Below are 7,341 nucleotides of genomic sequence, written 5' to 3'. Positions count from 1 at the left end.
CCCCGCCTCGCCTCGCGGCGCCGCGCTGCGCCGCGCCGCGCCTGGCCGATTCCCGGACCGGCTCGGAGGGCGGGAGGGGGGAGCTGCTCGCGGCCGGGCTCCGGGGTAAAGACAGAGAGACAAAGGCAGAATCCCGCCTCTTCCTGCTGCTTCCCGCGCGGCCAGCATCTTCCCACGTAGCGGGACCGCTCCCGCCGACTTTACTCCTCTCGCTCGCAACGGGAGCCCGCAGTTTCTAGAAGTGGTTAACCGGAGTCGGGAAAGGAGGCTTCCTCGCCCTGCAGAGAGGCCGGACGGCGGGACCGTCCCGTCGGGAAACAGCCCTCGCCGCCCTGCTACGTGCCCTTCCGACCGCGGTTGCCAATTCTCCTTTAGGAGGGAACAGTCCAAGGTCGAGTTTCCAGCAGTAGAAAACCGGCCAGATCGGGAGTTTCCACCACACCGTCCCTTGCCTTACCCTTATAAGTAAACTCAACGTGATTAAGTTCCCCAGTGGACAAGTATCCCCTGGCCCGATTTCCAGCTTCTGGGAATCCGCAACCTTCCTGTTCTTAAAGAGCAAAATTTCTCATCTAGATTAAATAAATGACGTTACCAAAAAAGCCTCATTACTCAAGTGTTTTGCCTTTCCCACCATCGGGGGGCACGGCTGCACACGCTGCCGAAGGGGTGCAGGGGGTGCGGAGAAACCCACCCAGAAACCCGGGCGCGAAAGGGCCTTGGGATTACATTTGTCGGTATCAGAAAAGCCCAGGGACAGCAGTGACAACTGAGGGGACCTAATACCTGAACTACAGGCTGATTTATTGTTTTAGATGAAAAGAAAAACAAACAATGCCATCTTTATCTTGTTCACATTCTAGGCCGACTGATGACCTCTGTGCCAGAAGTGAGGATCCCTGAGAGTTGATGTTTGGGAAAGTGGAACACTCAAGAAAGACAGTGACCAAGGCTTTCCCTCAGGCCACAAATGCAATAGCCTTCTCTAGTGCAGAGCTTCTCAAACTCCACACTGTAGACATTTGGGGCTGGGTAATTCTTACCTATGGGGGCTGTCCTGGGTGTTGTAGGATGCCTACAGCCACTAGATGCCAATAGCACCCCTCCCTCCACACTGTAACAGTCAAAAAGTCTCCAGACAGTGCCAAATGCCCTCTTGGGGAGGGGGCAGAGGGCATTGGTTGAGAACCACTGCCCTGGTATATATCTGCATGATAAATTGCAGAAGTGGCTTATAATATTATTATTGTTTTATTTTATATGCTGGGGCCAATCCAGGATAAACCCATTATAAGAGCAGCCTTATTCTCTGTCCACCCAGTACTGTACAAAAACACATAGTGGTGATTGACATCTCCTGATATTGTGGCAGGAGTCTGGAAGTATTCCTGCCTGCTGTGAGCTTTACTAAATATGGGCAGTCCATGTTTTCATGACATCAGCTAATGTAAGAGCCAACATGAAAATTCTGTCCTTCTGATTCGACATTCCCTTTATCTCTGCTGCTTACAGTACTTACTTTTTCTTGCATTGGTTTATGTCGTGTTTCTACTGAATGAAACTCTTGGTGAATTTTGATGCCGCACTGGTTTTCAGCACACTGTTGTCCTTTCTCTCCCACGCTTGGGTTCTTTTTGATGCTTCCATGACCTGACCTGTTTGCTTTCCGACATGCTCATGTTGTCCCTAAATTCCACAGCCACCTCCTAGCATTTGACGTTGGGCTTGCTCCTGACCTGAAAGTATTTCTGCTATCTGTCTATCTGTCCCTCTATGTCTTTGTCTGAGTGTATTTTACAGTGAGTCTGGGGATAATGTGCAGCATTTAATTTTGAATAAATCTATATTTGTATCTAATTACCCACAGTTAAAAAATATTTTATTTCTCTTTAAACATTTCTTTAAACTGTTGACTCTTTTCATTATAAATGTTAGGAAATCCTTTCAGTTTATTTAGACAGAGTGGTGCAAAAGAAAGAGTGTGAACTTTGGAAACAAACAGATGTGGTTTCAGCATACAGCTCTGACGCCTACTAGCTCTGTGAGCGTGACCTAATGCTTGACTTCTTTGTATCTGTTTCTTTATCATAAAATGCTGACAGTACACACCTTGTAGCATTGTTGGGAGGATTAAATCAGACGATGTATGTAAAATGCCAAGTATAGCACGTGGCACCTGGTAAATACTCCATAAATGATGATTGTTATGTTAAGCAAGGGTATCTTGATGTCCTCTTCTGACTCGAGAAAGAAGTAGCAACTGGTCTTTGCTGAGCATTCATCTTATGCTGACTACTGAAGGGTTTGGTAGTAACAAAGTATCATGTGTTTTCCAAAACAGTTAAGAGCCTGCCAGTAGAAAGTAAATTGCGTGCCTGGGGAAGAGCTAGTGGGAGAAATGTGCGCTTCTGGAGAAGAATAAGCCTTTCTTAATTCCATATGGTCCTAGTCTGTTTGACTCCTTCAACCTTATTCTAAGAGGCAAAATTGAAGGTTAAATGTGTCCAGCAGGATGTTTCTTTTTCCCAAGAAATGCACATTATACTTGTAACAGCTCCTTTAGTCTCTGGAACCCATTAACCAATTTTGAATCAAAGTCCTTTGTCAACGTTGCTGTCCTAAGGAAAGCTGAACCAAGGTTGCCTTTCTTCGTGACCTTGTGCTCCAAGGTCAGATTTTTCAAATATTTTTATCCTTTTTATTTCATGCTACTTTTTCTTAACAAAACTCTGAACCAGATGAGTGTGAATATAAACACAGGGCTTCTTTATTTTATTTTAGGGCAAGAATTTCTTCCCAGAAGCCAACTAGGTGGAGAGGAATCTTTTAGTATACGTTAAATAAAGGAAAAAATAAATTCTCTCATTTTGCTTACGTACATGCTTAATAATAAAGAAGCAGCTGTTCCCACCTTATTTCTTAGCAAAGATTTAGCAGCAGTGGTGGGAATTAAAAATTACTCATACTCAACCCTGATACTCTGTGAGGCATTTTCTGGCAGAGAATAGAATAAGTTATATATGCTTAAAGCCTGAAAGGTAGATTAAAGTATCATTTTTTATACTTGCCATAGTTGCTTTTTTTAAACTTGCTTCAAACTCCCACTTTCTTATAACCTGCATTATTTCTTAACCTTTTCTTTAACGAGTACTATTTGTCTTCAGTGCTTTATCTTCTCTTACAGCGTTGTTTGGGTTTTCTTTTCTACCGGAGATTTCTGGCTTTTCTAGCTCTGCTTATGCTTGCTTATTACAGCGGAGTTTTTCTAGCTCTACTAGTATGAAAAATACCATTAACTTTAACCTCCGAATCAGTCCGTCTCATCCATCTTAACCCCTTAAATGCCCTATCCCACTTTTCTCTCTTCTTTGCAGTTGATGACATCACCTTCTCTTTCATTCGAATTCCCAGCCACCAGCCAACATTGCCCTCAGCCTTCCTCCTCTTTGCCTCGAATGGCCCATATTTTCTCCCATGTTTACACTTGCTGTCCCTGACCTCAGGGGAACAGGTGGTTCTTCAACCCTTACCAAGAACATTCACTCTGCTTGTGCTTCTGATTCATTTTGGCATTCTTTGTTACATTCCTTTGCTCTTCAATTTCTCTGTCTCTACTGCTTCCTTTCCTTTCAGATTACAAAAATGCTATCTACCCTATATTTTAAAAAGCTGAGAGAAACTTCCCTGAATTTTGTAGTAGGTTCTTGAGAGGCCCAGGTTTTGGGGGGGGGTCCATATGCCTTTAGGGAAACGCCTTTACAGCCCTGATTTTGGGTGGAGCCCTGGAGCCAATCTAGGCCTTCTAATCCCTGGTTTGGATGGGGGAGTCATCCAATCAGAGGGAGTCTCTGAACTCTGCTGGGATGTTGAGCCGGAGCCGTGTTCTCCTGTCTGGAAGGTGCTGTGTGTGTACATGAGGCCTAGAGTTGCTACAGTCATTTTTTGATGGTAGGAAGCCAGCCTGAGAATGATGCAGCACAGAAAGGACAGAGAAATGGAGCCAGAGCTCTGAACAAACGACTCACAAAGTTTGTCTACCTGCAGGATCTTTTCATATGGGGAGCAAATGAATTCCCACTGATGTTTATTCCCTTTTGAAATGGGTTTCCTGTTACTTGCCACTAGGACTCCCAACTGATTGTTATGGTTTAAAACTATGTCCACAAATTCTTTGATACTCCTCCCTTCACCGTGCGGCATTTAATTCCCCTCTCCTTGAGTGTGTGACTGGTTTCCAGAAAATAGAATAAAGTGTATGATTCTAAGAGTAAATCATAAAAGGCGTTGTGATTTCCTCCTTATTTTCCCCCGACTCCCTTCTCTCTCTCCCTCTCCAGCTCTGTCTCTCTGTCTCTCTGTCTCTGTCTCTGTCTCTGTCTCTGTCTCTCTCTCTCTCTCTCTCTCTCACTCTCTCGGATGGATCACTTGCTCTGGGGAAGCCAGCAGCCATATCAGGAGGACACTCAAGCAGCCTATGAAGGGCCCACATGGTGAGGAACAGAGACCTCCAGCCAACAGCCCCCCGGGGAGTTGAAGCCTTTTGCCAACAAAAACATGAGTGAGCTTGGAAGGAGATTCCACGGTCCTGTCAAGCTTGAAATGACTCCAGCCCTTGCTACAAGTTTGACGGCACCCTCATGAGAGACACCGAGCCTCTCACTGCGGTCATCAGAGAGCCCCTGATTGCCAAACCAGTCACCATCTTTCAGTGCTTACCCTACTTGACTTCTTGGTTATGAGACAATGTCGGAGAAATATATGATTGTGTGTACACTCACAAAATGGAATTTCCTAAGAAAGGTCACAATTCTGAAGTTTTGCACAGATGTTAACTTCTGTCTTAAGATACTGTTTTGGTGAGAGATGGGAATAAATTCTCAAAGCCACAACCACTAGGAAACTTATTTCTTTCCCCCAAAAAACTGTAATATGAGGAACAGAGCAAACTAGAGGATGCATTAAATAATTTTTTATTATCTCATGTGTGATAAGAAACACCAGATACTTCCAGGAAAATAAAAAAATATATATTCTAACTTTTATATAAATTTTTTTCCTGCTACAGATTGTATAAGAGTAAATGTATATTTATCCACTAAATCTCAAGAAAAAAATTTTAGAATCTGCAATAGTGCTTATCAAATTACTCTGGTTTTTCCCCTTCTGTTCAGAAAAAGACTAAGAAGAAAATTAGTCCAGTTTGGGATTTAAGAATTATCATTTGGGTGTATATTTCATTTCAAATGTAGTTAAACAATATTTCCATATGTGTTTTGATCATCGAACAAAGCTTCAGAGAAAACCTCATAAAAATTTCCAGTTAAAACATCATATATATGTAATGCTTCTCTGGGAAATGATGTAAGGAAAGTTAACAGGATTTTGGAAACAATGCACAATGCTATAATTGACAGGCACTTAATTACTTACAGTATATGCCTGCCAGGATTTTTTTTGTAATCCTCACATATGGAATTAAATGTCATTTGTAAAATGAACCTCTTCTTGTAAAAGAAAGTAAAAACTGTCATGTTCCTGCAGCTCTCACCTCATAAGCAGTGTTGAGCTATAGAAGAAAGGTTAAAACCTAAAAAAAACAGCTCCTATAAATTCTGTATTTATATGTTTATAAGGAAAGCTGACTTAGATTTTACTTTAAACATTATTGACTTACACTGTTCCAAAAAGATTGTGGGAATACCTAATTCCCATTCCTAATCCTTAAATAATGTCCTATGTTCAAAGACCCAAGCTTTTGATTTATCTGTCCCTATGTTCACTTCAGTGGAGACTTGGAGGGCTGCAGCAGAAGCAAACTCCACTGACCTGTTAATGGCTGTGTATGAGCTCAAATATATATGTTTATATGGACTTACACAGCCATCTGAGTCCTCTGTGAAATAGCAGTGGGCTCCCCTGGAGTGATCTTACTCTTCTGTCCAAATTCAGCTGTAAAATTGTAAGTGGGGAAGAGCCAACATATACACCGTTGGCTGGTCTTCAAGCCAACAGCATATATTGCAACTCAGTAACAGAAACTATTTATTGAATGTCCCTTGTACATCAAACATTATAGGAATATTTCTTCTGGTCCAAAGAACAGGCTTGTAAGGGCATTATCTTTCTTTCCATTTTCCAGTTCAGTAAAGTGAGAGACTTGTAGAAACTGAATAACTGTTCCCACAGCCATGTAGCTAGTAAGTGGCAGAGCTGGGATTCAAATCCAGTCTGGATCCAAAGCTCACACTCTTTCCATTCCCAAATGGGGCCTTTCAACAATGATTCTTTTCTGTCACCTAAGAAGAGTTTTTTTAAAAAAAAGTATCTCTGTTTGACAGCACTAAAGACCACTAGCTCCTTGGGAACAAGTCTTCATTCAAACAAACCAAACAGAAACCTCTGTAGTCTGAGGAGACGCTCCACACCATAGCCGACTGGAGTGAAGGCTACAGTGTTCAGAGGTGGCACCATGACTAAGCCAGCTGGTCTTCATCCAGCGGAGCAGGTCTGGGGATGGGCCTGTGCTGGGGGGTGGGCGTGGGGTAGAAATGGAATGTGAAGAGGAAGCAGCACATTAAAAAGGCATCACACTCTTGACTATCGTCTTTGGGCTAAAGCATGCCAGATGATGGATGAATGTGTTAGCAACACAAAGCACCAAAGTTTAACTTGGAGCACAGCCATTTTTGTCCCATCTCCTCATTGGGACACAAGCACAGAATAAATTCCTTATACAGAGTGGGAATAAGGAGACATGCATGTGGTGTTACCTCCACCACTATCCATCTGAGGAAACGTGAGTTATTTAACTTCTTTGAGCGTAGCTTTCCTAACTCTAGCTAACTGCTAAGTTCCCGTTGAGCTCTAAAATTCTATGATTCTACTAGTAGCAGTTATATGATATTTTTTGACACGGAAAGGTGTTCACATGTATTTATTAGGGTTCTTAGTTGCAGACAACAGAATTCCCGAGAGGAGCAGGGAGGCAAATGATGCTACAGAGCCAGGATCAATGGCTGACTCCAGTATGGCACAGTGTGAAAGGAGATCCCACTGCTGCCCATGCCCACCTCTAGGCTATTATCTTAGAGCCTGAGAGTAGACTTTCTACCTCAGCTACCAGAAGATCTGTCATCCCTGATCATGGCCGTCACCTCGTGTCACTCATTTGCCTTGCAAATCTGGCTCAGGGAATGTATCTTCCATCAGGGCATGGTGGAAACTCAGTTACATGCGGAAGCCAAGCTTCAAGGGAGTCTTGGAAATGTTTGGCTTTCTAGCCTCTGGAGGATGGAGGCCATGTTAGAAGATGAGTGGGTATTGAGGGAGCCTGTGTGTAGT

The sequence above is a fragment of the Neophocaena asiaeorientalis genome, unplaced genomic scaffold (genome assembly GCF_003031525.2).
Source record: "Neophocaena asiaeorientalis asiaeorientalis breed wild unplaced genomic scaffold, Neophocaena_asiaeorientalis_V1.1 scaffold134, whole genome shotgun sequence".
In the NCBI taxonomy this organism is placed as follows: Eukaryota; Metazoa; Chordata; class Mammalia; order Artiodactyla; family Phocoenidae; genus Neophocaena; species Neophocaena asiaeorientalis.
The sequence above is the reverse complement of the archived record's forward strand: the minus strand, read 5'-3'. Positions refer to the sequence as shown.